At 43.4% G+C, this 13,485-nt stretch overlaps 1 protein-coding gene across 2 annotated transcripts in view; it reads left to right on the top strand.

The window, feature by feature from the left end:
• Window positions 1-8,869: 8,869 nt before the first annotated feature.
• The window catches only part of CRACR2A (calcium release activated channel regulator 2A), a 52,201-nt gene continuing 47,585 nt past the window's right edge, over window positions 8,870-13,485 (top strand). Inside the window, exon 1 of one of the 2 annotated variants that reach the window (XM_082279478.1) lies at window positions 8,870-8,919. The gene's annotated coding sequence lies outside the window, so the exon portion shown is untranslated. Of the gene's footprint in view, window positions 8,920-10,286; window positions 10,401-13,485 lie in introns of those variants that run through there. The other variant, XM_082279477.1, reaches the window with a different exon arrangement.

Here is a 13,485-nt window from a genome sequence, read left to right as displayed (position 1 = left end):
AAACCAATACACGTAGTGAGCATCAGGCTCATGTCCAGGTTTCAGGAACAACATGGCCTGCTCACCTCCCTTTTCCTGTTCCCATGCTTTGCTTGCATTCATGTTGCCATAAAGTGAAACAGATGAAATATCTGGATCATTGATAAAAACTAATTTGGAGTGGGAATATGCTAATGCAGTTTATTATATTAAGTGATGTGTTTGGTCACAGACCTGGAGGTGACCAAGTAGCTAGTACATGTGATCTTTTTTTCCAGTCAATATCTACCTTTGAGCTGGTGAAAGTTGTCCAAGAAAGTAATCCCGACTGAGAACAGTTGGTGCAAATAAGCCTTTCAAAGGATGATTGGATACTGCATACTCTGTGTTATTGTCTATGCATTAAGTAGGGGGATTACTTTTAAAAGATTATTTCTGTAAAGGGACTGGCTGCCACAAATACTATCATCACAGATTTTGTTTTAACACAGCTGTTGAGAATACAGTATCCCTGACAAAGCTCTATCAGCTAATTACTGCATGCTTATGAGAGTGACTTAAATAGCAGCTCCAGACTGATATTTTTTAATTGTCTTGGTTTTTATTTTTAGTATAAGAAATATGACCCAACGCAATGGGATAAGACAAGGACAAGAGATGGAAAAGCTGGGGGTAAAAAAAAATCAATGGGAGAAAGATGGTTACATAAGTAACCATGAGTGCATGAGTGTGCATGTGCACTGGGGCCGGGGAGTGGATGCAAGAAGGGAAGAGAACATAAGAATATTATTGCTTTAAATCTGTCCTTTAAAATTTTTAAACTCAGTTTTCATGCTGACGATCTTCCTGGATGTTTGGCAATGTTTATATATTCCCAGTGGGATGGAGTATTGGATGGAGAGTCAGGGGACTTGCAGTCAAATTTTCATGTCTCTTGACACATTGTGATGAGAGAAGACTTACAGAAGTGGTGCACAAATGATACAGAGCTGTCAGAAATGAGAGATACAGCTACAGCACCTCTTCTGAGCACTGTTGCAAGGAGCATGGGGACAGCAAAGTGTTGCAATCTGCTGTAAACATAACTGGCTGGCTTTTGGCTTCTCATCAGGCCACCATGCTTTCTGAAATATTCCCACTCTAGTGCGTCTCTTCCACGGCAAGTGTGTGGTCATTAATTTACTGTGTTTAATTGATCACTGTAATGTGACAAAAGGGTCAAAAATGTCATGGTTTGTGTCAACAAATCGGAGAAAACTGTGCTATTGCTCTAAATTGCTTCATGAAGCAATTGATTTGTGGAAAGAAACTGTCTTCTGTTGTGTATTACATTAGGTATTGCAATAGATATCCATGGTTTTTGACCTTTAGCTGCTATGGTGGTAAATATGACCAATTTTCAAATTTCAGAATATAAACCTGGGCTGTCTCTTTGTAAAAAACAGGTTTCTATCAAGCATGCTCATAAAGGTGGTGAGTTTCTGAAAGGTTTTCTTTTATGCACAAATCCCTCACTGAACAGAATTTAATAGTCTATCTATGAGAATTGCATTCAGTAAGACAATATAATCCTCTTTTTAGTAACTATTCATTCAAACTGAAAATGCCTGAGTGGAAAGTGTGTGTCTAACAGAGCCTTGAGTTATCAGTGCACTTCAGGGCTGGAATCTATGTAATGCTTCATCACAGATGGACAGCTTGTGGGCAAAAATACACAGTTTACCACCTCAGCACAGCCGTGGGGGGAATTGGTAAGGCGGTATATAATTGATGTTGGATTTGATCCAGGATACCTTTCCCTTAGGAGAGAAGATCGAGATTTTTAGTGGCAGTGTTTTTAAGACCGGTTTATGGTTCAGCAAACTGTGGAATACTGAGTAAAATTAGAACTGTATCATGGCACAGACTGAGAGAGAAGTCCTTCCACTGTATTGCTGGCTCCACATCCTCACAGGGAAACATTCTCAAATGGTGTTTCTTTTTTAAAATAAAAATTAAATGCTAATTCTTTTCAGTTTGAGAAATATGAAGAGTGTGGCTGTAAAATGTGATAGGAAAAAAAATACCAACATGAAGAACTGGTTTTAATTTTCCCCTGGGAATGTTGTGGTTTTTAATATTTCAGAAATGGGTTTGCTTAGCCCTGAGGGAAAGGAATTGGAAGAGCATGATAGACATGAGCATGCACAAAGACTGTATGTTCAGTATTAAGGGGGAAGAAATAGGTCACTGTGTATTAGATAGCTCGTTTGGTTTCCTTTAAAGCCACACGAGATAGAAAGTGCTGAGCTGCAGTTAGGAAGCTGCCCTGTCTTCTGGGGGACAGGGCAAATAAGCAGTGTAGATGCCCTGGCTTTGTAAGCTATTGGTATACACAAATACACCTGTTAATTCATGCTTTCTTATGGAGCTGATGGTGCCTTACTGGAAAAAGTGCCAGTTTATGCAACAGCTCTAATTATTCATGTGCCAGTGCTGAGCTGCACGTGGCTTAAGGAAAATGTTTTTAATGCGGGTTATATGGAAAGAAATACTTTTTTTGTTATTTTTTGGTAGTTTATTATACATTATGCCCAAGAATGGTCCATCCCTACACCTAGAAAGTCAAGCAAAAGTGTCAAAATGCCTTCATGGATGAACAAGGAGCTCCTGACTGAACTCAGACATCCAAAGGAAGCACGCAAATGGTGGCAGCACAGAAAGGTGGCCTAAGAGGAAAACAGCAATGCTGTCCTGAGCTTGCACAGACAAGGTGAGGAAAGGCAAAACAGCTAGGAGAGGAAACAACAACAATGAATTATTCAACAAGGAATTGAGGGATATCTCTAGTTCAGCTGTCCTTGTCATTTTGGAAGGTTTTAACTTCCCAGGCATCAACTGGTTAATATCATACAGCAGACACAAACAGGTCCAGGAAATTGCTGAAGTGCATGGAAAATAACTTCTTGGGGCAGGTACTAAGGGAGGCACTGAGGATAGGTGCCCTCCCAGCTTTGCTGTTTGTTACCAGAGAGGGTTTCAGGGGTGAAGTGGTGACTGGTGGCTGTCTTGATCATGACCATGAAGTAGTTGTGTTTCAAATAGTTGGTGTTTGGAGAAAAAAACACCAGGAAAACTTTGTCCCTGGATATGGGAAGAGCAGATTATGGGCTGCTGAAGGAGTAGCTAGTGTGGACCCCTGGGGATCTGCTTCTGAAGGTATTGGGGTTCATGAATGCTGGTCACTTTTTAAGAGCCATCTCTTAAGAGAACAGGAGCAGGCATTTCCAAAGGAAGGGAAGTCAAGCAAGCAGTGCAAAGGGCTGCCTTGGCTGAGCAGGGATCTTCTTACAGAATTTAGGCAAAAGGAAAGGGTACAGACACTGGAAGCACGAACAGGCAATGCAGAAGGACTAGAGAGATCCTGTTTGGCACTGCAGGGAGAAAATTCATGCAGTCAAAGCTTGACTGGAGTTCAAGCTGACCAGCACTGTGAAGGACAAAAAAGGCTTTTTAAAATAAATTAACAGCAAACAGAGAATCAGAGAGAACACTGGTCTGATTGACAGGGTGAGGCACTCCACACATAGGGACATAGACAAAGCATTTAATGCCTTCTTTGCCTCTGTCTTTAACACCGATGATGGGCCCTAGGATCCCAGGAGCCCTGTGTTGGAAGACCAGGACTGAGGGGATGATGAACTCCCAGCTGTGCCTGAACTTGTTCAAGAGTAGCTGTTCAAGCTGGACGCACGTAAATCTATGGAGCCTGATGGGATTCATCCCAGGATACTGATGGGGCTGGCCAATGTTATCATGGGACCTCTCTGCCTTATTTTTCTTCAATGGTCTTGGGAGTCTGGAGAGGTCCCAATCACCTGGAAGCTGGCAATGTTTCAGGAAGGGTAAGAAGGAAGACCCTGGTAATTAAGATCCTGCCAGTCTTACTTACCAGTGCCTGGTAAAATTACGGAGAAGGTTTTTTTGAGAGACAATGCAGTCATTGATTATAGTGAGCACAGGTTCACAAAGGGAAAGTCTGGCTTAACCAACTTAATTTCATTTCATTATAAGGTCACGAACCTAATTGACCAAGGGAAGCCAGTAAATGTGGTGTTTTGGGATTTTACCAAGCTTTTGATACTACTCTGAATCAGCTGCCCAGCACAAAGCTAGACAAATCCATAATCTGTTGGGTAAATGGGGTTACATCAGGCTGGCAGCCAATCGCCACTGGGATTCCCAACGGCTCAATTTTACAGCCAGTGCTCTTCAATGTTTTTATAAATGATCTGGACACAGGAATCAAATGTACAGTAAGTAAGTTTGTCAATGATAATAAATTAGGAGGAGCTGTGGACTCCCTCGAGGGTAAAGAGCTCCTGCAGAGAGAGCTGGAGAGCTGAGCCGTCACCAACTGTATGGAATTTAACGAGACCAAGTGCTGGATTCTCCATGTGGGACACAGTAATCCTGGTTATCCACACAAATTGGAGCACAAGAGACTGGAGAACAGCGCTGTGGAAAGGGACGTGGGCGACCCTGGCAAGTTGAATATGAGCCAGCAGTGGCAGTGCCCTGGCAGCCAGGAGGGCCAACCCTGTCCTGGGGGCATCAGGCACAGCATCACCAGCCGGGCAAGGGAGGGGATTGTCCCGCTCTGCTCTGCACTGGGGTGGCCTCACCTCGAGTGCCGGGGGCAGTTTTGGGCGCCACAATAAATGAAGGATATAAAGCTATTGGAGTGTGTCCAGAGGAGGGTGACAAAAATGGTGACAGGTCTCAAAGCAAGACTTAGGAGGAAGTGGCTGAGGTTGCCTTGGTTTGTTTAACAGAGAAGAGAAGGCTGAGGGGTGACCTCATCACAGTCTACAGCTTCCTGATGGCAAGCAGTGGAGGGGAGGGGCTGATCTCCTCCCTCTGGTGACCAGCAACAGGATACAAGGAAGTGCAATGAAGCTGCACCAGGTAAGTTCAGATTAAACTTTAGGCAAGGGTTCTTCATTGAGAAGGTGGTCGATCCATGGAACAGGCTCCCCAAGGAAACTGGTCGTGGCACCAAACCTGCCAGAGTTCAAGGAGCATCTGGATGATGCTCTTAGTTGTATGGTTTAATTTTAGGTAGTCCTGTGGGGAGCAGGGATTGGGACTTGTTGATCATTATGCATCCCTTGCAACTTGAGATATTCTGTGTTTCTAACTCTATGGAACCTGATGGCATGCATCCCTGAGGGAGGGAGCTGGCCAGTGCCATTGCAAGTTCCCTTGGAGTGGAGGAGTGTTTCTGGCAGGATTGAGGAAGATGAGCCTTCCCTTCTACTGAGCACTCAACCACACCTGGAGTGTTGTATGCAGTTCTGGGTTTCCCAGTACAAGACATGTATGTACTGGAGTGAATCCAGAAATCGGTTCCTAAAATGATTAACGCATTGAAACATTTGAGAAAGTACTGAGAGAACTGTGACTGTTTAGCCTCAAGGAAAGAAGGCTTGAGAGGGAGTTTTATCAATGTGTATAAATACTTGGTTGGAGGGTACAAAGAAGACAAAGCTAGTCTCTTCTGAGTACTGCAAAGTGGAAGGACAAGAGGCAATGGACACAAATTGAAATACAGGAAACTTCACCTAAATATAACAAAACAACGTTTTTACTGTGTGCAACGCCAAGCACTAGAACAGATTGTCAATTGAGGTTGTGGAGTCTCCATCTTTGGAAATTTTCAAAATCCAGTTGGACAAGGCCCTGGACAACCTGATTCTGCTGTGAGCAAGGGGTTGGTTGGAATAGATGCCAGGCAGATGAATTCCATAATTAAACTTTGATTTTTAGAAAAGTCTTGCATTTACTTTTTTCAGCATAGCCCAATCAAACTCATACTGCACTGCAGGTGACATGAGCATGAAGTCAAACATGTATCTCCTTTACTCTGTCAAGCAAGATGACTCTAGAGCTGGTCAAGCTGGAATACCTCCAGTTTCCGGTCACTTAATACAATTTCCATTTTACTGTAAATTTCTGGTAAAGTTTACTGTAAATCTGAAAATTTCTTGCAGTATGTTTATGACTCCAGTTCTGTAACTTTTCCTCTGATCCTTGAGCATAAAGATGGAAAACACAATTTTGCATGTTAGTATGAAATTCCCTCAGGGTGGTGCAATTTCACAGGCAATTAAAAGCTGCATTAGAGTGAAAAGATAAAATAGGCCTGCTACTGACAGCCTAAATGCAGAAGAAAATGCCCCTTGCATCCCAGCAGTATGATGGCTTTGCCGACTGAAATAAACACACATCACCCTAAATAAACTGTGAAATACAGCCTGTTTTATTTAAAGGGTGGTGGTTTTATTTTTATATTGCACTTGGCATTTCCTGATTTAAGAGCTGCAAGCTGTCTTCTGCCTACCACATGTTTCTGTTTGTAGTTCTGGCATTTGTATAACCCAGTGGTAGAAACTGTCATCCAGTTTCTAACTCACTGTACATTAAACATAGCAGTCAGAAGGATCCTAGCTCCAAACAATATGTTTTGCACACCAGTATTTTTCAAAATGTCCTGCTTTTAGTCCTTGAAGAAAACCAAGTGAGTTTGTATCTGGATTTCATAGAGGACAATTTTAGACCATATAAAAGGGTTTAATTCTTTCAAGTGTTCCATTTAGCACTGTAATTTGTGTTGCAGTGCTATCTGTGTTAAGAAGTAGATTCATGCCTATGCACATTTGTTCTTGGGCTGTTTTGTCTCGTTGCAGTTAGCGTCACAGACTCTGACATCAGAGTATATGAGTTTACTGCTTTTCAATCCACTTACTTCAGGAGAGAGATACAGTAATGAATTTGATTCTGCCTGTTCATGAAGAACAAATTGTGGCTGCTCAAGTCCATTGGGGTCTTTGTCTCCACCATTGCCAGCCAGGCAATGGAATGCACATGAAGGTGTATGATCAGAAACTGCTGAAAGAAATCACAGCAGTGCAATACAATCCATAACCTTTTGCTATGAGAGAGAATAAAAATAGAGAGCAGTAGCCCTTTTCTAGCTGGCACTGTAAGGCTATAGTCCAAAGTATTCACAGATATATAAAAGAACAGCATTAGCTGTCCAGACAAGACCTAGAAAATTTCATTGACCAGTGCTTCTACTATTGCTTCACAGGCCCCAAAACTTTCTTACAGAAACTGAAAAGTCTAAAACTGCCTCATACTGGATGGTAAGGAAGAAAATGGAATGACTGGTTGCAACAAGATACCTAAGCAATCCTCAGTTTTAAGATATATTCCCTGGGGCCTTAATACATGAAAGTTACCAGTAAGTCTGCAATCGCTATTTCAGTGAGCTTTTCTCCCCATACATGTCACAAATTCTCTGCACTTCTGAAACTTTCTATATGCTGTCTTCAGTTTCTTCACAAGCTTTTGAATTATGTCTAGTACCTTGTGGACGATAGCGTGCCTTCATTTCTCTGAAAAAATCTTGTAAGGTTGCCCACACCTTTAAAAGAAATGTAATTCTGTCTTCTTACCCACTATTTTACTCACTTAGCAAAAGGTTAAATAGAAAAGTTAGGCTGAGTCAAATCAGCATGTGCAGAGTATTATAGCTATTCGACATGCTGAGGATTTCATGGTAAGTACCTGTGTGCCTATTTTCACCCTCAGTACACATCAGGCAGCTGCTGTGGCAAGCAAATTTCAAATATTTACCTTTTTCACAGAGAATTAATGTGAGTAGTAACTGTTAAGTAGCACCTTACTGTATGGTAAATCCACACTCAAGCTTGCCTTGTTCAGGCCTACAGTCAATCATTGTAATGAGTGAAGTAATATTTCGCTTTGCAGAAGCCTTCCTAGTTAAAAGCACGTAATCTACTCGATGCGTAATAACTGTATTAAATGATTACTTGTAGTGCTTTGTAAGTAGTTTCATCAGGCTTATGTATGTGCCTGTATTTGGCAGACTACCTTCTCTGTGGTCTTCCTCACATTCCCCCTTGTAGCTGCCAGATTTGCTATTTACCAGAGCTCAGGGATTGTAGCCTACTTTATGGAGGTAAGCCTGAAGGGTTACAGGCTGTTCAGGAAAGATGGCTTGGGAAGGTAAGTAGGAGGGCTTGTACATTGTGAAAAGAAGCGTGGAGCTTTACCTCGGGACAGCTGTTGAACCCGAGGAGAGCATGGGTAAGGACACAAGAACAGACCAGTGCAGTTGATGTCACAGAAATGTCTGCGACCAAAAGAAGGAGGTGAAGCCTTCTTTGGGCACCATGCCCTAGAAGCTCTTCTGAAGTTGGGAGACCTTACAGTGATGAGAATTATGTTGAAGTTTTTTCTCTTCTTTTGGGACTACTTGGAAAACCTGATCTCAGAAAAACAGGTATTTTTCAAAATTTACTTTGGGCTAAGTGAAATCTTTGAATCGAATGTGAACCAGTTCTGTCTCCCACTGCCACCTTCTGCAAACAGAACTTGGAGAGTTTGAAATGACAAGGTGGGGATGATCTTAGTAGCTCCATTTGGACTGGTCACCACCTTAGGACCTTGGTGTGGATGAGCGTTCTGGTGCTCTTCCATACCCTCCTGCCCTGTGCCGTTTAGGTTTCCTGTACCCTTACCCTGGACAGCCATCACGCATGTAGTCCTGGGTGCAAGAGGGACCAGCGAAGGCTCACCCTCCTCACCTTCCCCAGGCTCTCTGATCTCGCCGCGGGCGAGTCGCTCCAGCCCAAGGCGAGGTGAGACCGGGCGGGGCAACCGCGCTCCGGCTGCAGGTAGCGAGGGAGGGAAGGAGAGAGGCCGGGCCGGCCGTCCCGCCCCTGGGGCCCAGCCCGCCTCGCCCGATTATGTCACCCGTGCTCAAAACAAAGTTAGCAAAGTGGGTTCAGCCTTTCTGCGGTCTCGCTTCCAGCCCGGGGAGCGCCGGCCCGGCCAGCCCGAGGGGCCGGCGCCTGCGGGAGGCGGCGGCAGGTGAGTCGGGGCGGCACCGGGGCCCAGCCGGGGCAGGGGACGGCGAGGTCCGTGCGCAGCCGGTCCGTGCTCCTCGCGGAGCCGCCGTCGGGGAGGCACCCGCGGCCGCCGTCCCCTGCAGAGCCCCGGTGTCCCAAGGGAGCTTCCTCTGTCGCAAGCCGCGCTTCCTGAGCCGTGTCCGGAGGCACAGGGCCCGGCGGGGCTGGGCGGGCTCCGGGCAGCCGGCACGGAACGCGCCCTGTCCCCGAGGGGAGCGGCGGCCCGGCAGGGTGGCAGGGGCGGGGGGGCACGGGCTGCCCTCGACCCTCCCTCAGCTCGCTGCCAGGCTGGCAGGGGGCAGGGAAGGTGGCTGGGAGCGGCGGGGCCGGCAGCAGGCTGGTGCAGCCCCCGCAGCGCCGGCTGCGGCGCGAACGCCCGCACGGCGAGGGAGCCAACTCCGCCGTGGGGCCGGAGCTGGCGTGGGGAGCGACAGCTCAGAGCCGAGGCTGCGACTGTCGTGACTCCTCCCACACGCGGAATGTTTCCCAAAGGTGGTGCCCGAAAGTGCTGGTGACGGGGAGTCCTTGCGTTGGCACTCCCGCCGTGCCTCGTGTAGCTTCGTGCCGAGGCTGACTGACGCTGTCAGAGAGAAATCCCTGGATGGCCCGGCTACCTCAGGAGCTGCGCCGCTGGTTTTCGCTTCTCTGCAGCTACAGAAGATAATTGAGTTTGTGGCTGGTGACTGCCTTCAGGCCCACCAAGTACTTGTTGAAGAAGAAGGCAGTGCTGTTCCGGGTGGTTGTAAAAGTGGTTCCTGTGTCCCCCTGCAATAGTTTGGTGTCTCTTACTCTGCTCTAGCATTTATGTGATACCTGATTTAATTTTCTGTCTTTCTTGATACTGAAGGCTTATGATGACTGTAAATGACAGTTATAAAAGAAATGTACTGCTACCAGGATAATAGATTTCTTAATATACACCAGTAGAACAGATTCTAACTGCATGTAGTGAAACGTGGGTAGTGTCACAATTGGGAGAATGGTGAAATCCCTCTGGAACACTTCGACTAATTTAACGTGCTCTTCTATTTTCTTAGTTGCAACTTTGTGGTTTTCAACAGTAGTTTTCAGCTTAGTTTCGCTTTTCTTTTTAGAATATGTGAATTATTCTGATGCATGAGTAAAAATTTATTGGATTTCTGGGGGTTGTTCTAAGAACTCTGGTCCCCATATTTGAGCTTCAGTAATTGTACAGATCAAAAGGGAACTGTTACACCCAAAAGTACAAGAGTGAAAATTAAATGTTGATTTTCTCTAAACTAGATTCTCATCTTTCATGAAATCAAGAAAAGAAGTCAAAAGTCAGTGTCAGAAGTACAAAAAGGCAGATGTATTTCTGTGAATGGATTAAGTAGTAGATGAGATTTAGGGCAATAATAGTTTACAGTCTCATGGTCTGCCAGCTCTTGGAGACTTAAGTTCACTGCTGCTGAAATGAATGAGGTATGTTTGGTTCCTTGTGAGATATCTCTGCCCCCACCTCTCTTATCTTGTGGTGGGCTAAAAGATAATGGTGAAACTAGTAGCAGAAATAACTGCACTAAAGAGCATCTGTCTACAAGCTTTGCTTGTGGTTTCTTCAGACCACAGGATGAATGTATTCCTTCAAATAGATCTCTCTTTTCCTCCCATTTCTGTTCATTGATGAATGATATACTCTCATGATTTTGTAGATGGGTAAATGGTGGATAAATGGGAGGAGTAAAGAGCATAGTGGTCTGCCCTGATTCCCTCTCCACCATTCGTTAATTTGCAGTGTAAGTATATATGAACATATAGTTCTACATGTAAGGAGGGAGTAATACATATGTAGGGTTTCATTTCTCTTGTTGAAAAATGCAGATTTAGTCAGTTTAAGTTAAACCTGATTTAGAAACATAACTGATTGCACTGTTCATGACCTAATCCATGCAAAAGCACCAGGAAGTCTGTGTCTGATTGAAACTGAGATTAAAGATTTTGGACCCATCTTATTCCTTAGTCTCAAGAGGGGGTGTCAAGGAAACTGAAGGGTCTTGCTGGGGAACTTCCATTCATTGAAGAGCAGCATAAATGAAGGCAGAGACCCTGCACCATCATAAGGATAACTTTCTGAGTAATTGGCTCTCAGAGGATGTGGAAGTTGTATCTCTACTCAAAAGCAGTAGTGAATTAAAATCCAATTAAGAATCTGTAATGATGCATTTTTAATTGTTTGCATTGCGAGACTTATTTTTGTAGAACTGAACAGGATGAGGTACACCAAGCCTCCTAATCAAACACAGATAAGTGGATTTGTTTATATGTGTTTCCAAGGCCTTGGAAGTGAGCTGTGCAGAGCTGATAACATGAAGGTTATCTTGTTCTGCATATAGGAAAATATTACTCTTTTAGGACCATATTTTACCATTACTTTTTGCAGTAGAAAAACAGTGGACTAGCAAATTGAATATTCCTGTGCCTCACTGACGTGCTCTTGTCCCATAAAACCTGTCCCACTGACTCAAGCGAAGGTATTTTCCAAGGGCAAGTTTGTAGTTTTAAAAATTCTGGAAGTTTTGAAGACAATAATTCGTGCCAACCCAGCTGCAAACCGAGTGCCAAATAACTAAGGAAACACTTGGAATATGCCTCTCTCCCTTCTAGTGGAATCTGCATTAACTTGGGTCCTCTAAGGTCCATGGCAGAGTAGACTGAAATTTTCCACTAACGTTTTTTCCATGAAAAATGAATTCTTATTTGAAGAGACTATTTAATTTGCATCTCAAAATCCTTTAACTTAGGTTGAAGATGTAACATTCCTTGAAAAACTAGAAATAGAGAGTATATTTTAGACTTCAAGCCAAATTATTGTTGGTTTTCAGGCAGATAAAAGGTTTTGATTTTTTTCAGAAGTTACATTTTTAGCAAGGACTTTTGGAGGAGGCAGAATATTTCAAGCGTTTTTGGTTTTTTTTTTTTTTTTTTGTGGAAATGGTGTATTTTAAAGATGTTCTTGTCAACCTGATTTCACCAGCCAAAAGTAGCTCCATTTAGCAGTGAGTCATTAGGAGAACCTGAAAGATAAGACAATTAAAAGGGGTATATAAGGTTTAACTTAAACTCTTTCCAGATCTTTACTTCAGGGTGAGGGGGTTTCCAGTGCAAATAATTTGTCTACAAATGGAACAGCTCATGTGAATTGGCAGTATCTCCTGCCAGAACGTCATGTTACACCACTTACTAATATAATGCTGTTATCAATATAGTTAATCACATTTAATTTCAGTACTTGGAACAATACAACACAATAAATTGTGCTTAGAGGCATTTTCCAACATAAATGATTCTATGATTCTTTGCAGTCAGAGGGACTCAGGTCAGTTTTAACTTTGCTACATTTGGAATGTGTTGCATATGTTGTAAGGTGCTCCTTCTTAACAATAGTTTTTACATCCCTGAATTAACAATTTATGTTTTAGAAAGAAGTCAAAATAATGGTAGAATAGTTCTACATGGTTCTGTAATAGTCCTAATACAAGTTCTGTAACTGGTGATGTTTGCCCAATTTACATGCAGATGTTTATGTAAACTCGTGTTGCAGCCACAAATGTTAGCCAGAGTTTTAGCCCAAAATACATAACTGGCCAAACTGTATTTGTATGCAGTAATGATTTATTTGTAAATTACAGAGATAAGAGACAGACTTTGTGAGGAAAACACACACTCAGATACACGCGCATTTGTATCACCATCCTGCTCAGGTGTTGTGTAGGTCAGCAGAAGACACAAGGTTCTTGCAACCAGCATGCAGGCAAGGAACAAGAGGGAAGGAGAAGAGTTCTTCTTGGAATCAGTGTCCTTGAAAGAGCAGAGGGAGGAAAGAGCAGAAGGAGGGAGAGGAGACAATGGGTCCTTAAACATGCAGACACTACAGGCAGGGTGCTCTCAGTTCTGATGATCTTGTGATTATTCTGCAACTTTGGTTTCCATGGTGAATGTTGCTCCTCAATTCAGTGTCCCTTTATAAGAAGTTTGCATTTCCAGGCAGTTCTTAGCTTTTGATTTCTTAAATACAATAAAAAGGAAGCATCCAAAGCAATGAAACAAGAGGAAAAGATGCATTTCTGCTAAAATCATGACTACTTAGACTAGCTTTACTTCTCAAGGATCCTAGCAGCACTTAGCAGGCCCATTTTAACTTCACCCTGTTGTTTCAGTATGGATCCCTAAGAACTGTTTAGATTAAGGCAATAAATATCCTATTAGTTGTTTTTCATCAGTGTTGAAGAGCAGGGTGGGCATAAATGAATATGCCTGCTTACTTTGGACATCTGAATTTTAATACATGGATAGTTTTGTTTACTGCTTCCATAGAGGCCAGCAAGAAGCCAGGCAGGAGACTTTTGTCTTCCTCTGGGGAAGGTGGCCTTTGGGAGAAGAAAATCTTCTTACAAGCCCAGTGAAAACTAGTTGCTTGGATGCAAATGTTAAAAATAAAAAAGCTCAATGAAGGCATGTTCACCAGTCAGAGTTGGTATTCTGCATCATAGTGCACAGAATTGACATT

Source organism: Coloeus monedula (assembly GCF_965178545.1).
Source record: "Coloeus monedula genome assembly, chromosome: 3".
Classification (NCBI taxonomy): domain Eukaryota; kingdom Metazoa; phylum Chordata; class Aves; order Passeriformes; family Corvidae; genus Coloeus; species Coloeus monedula.
This window is presented reverse-complemented; position numbering and strand designations above follow the sequence as displayed.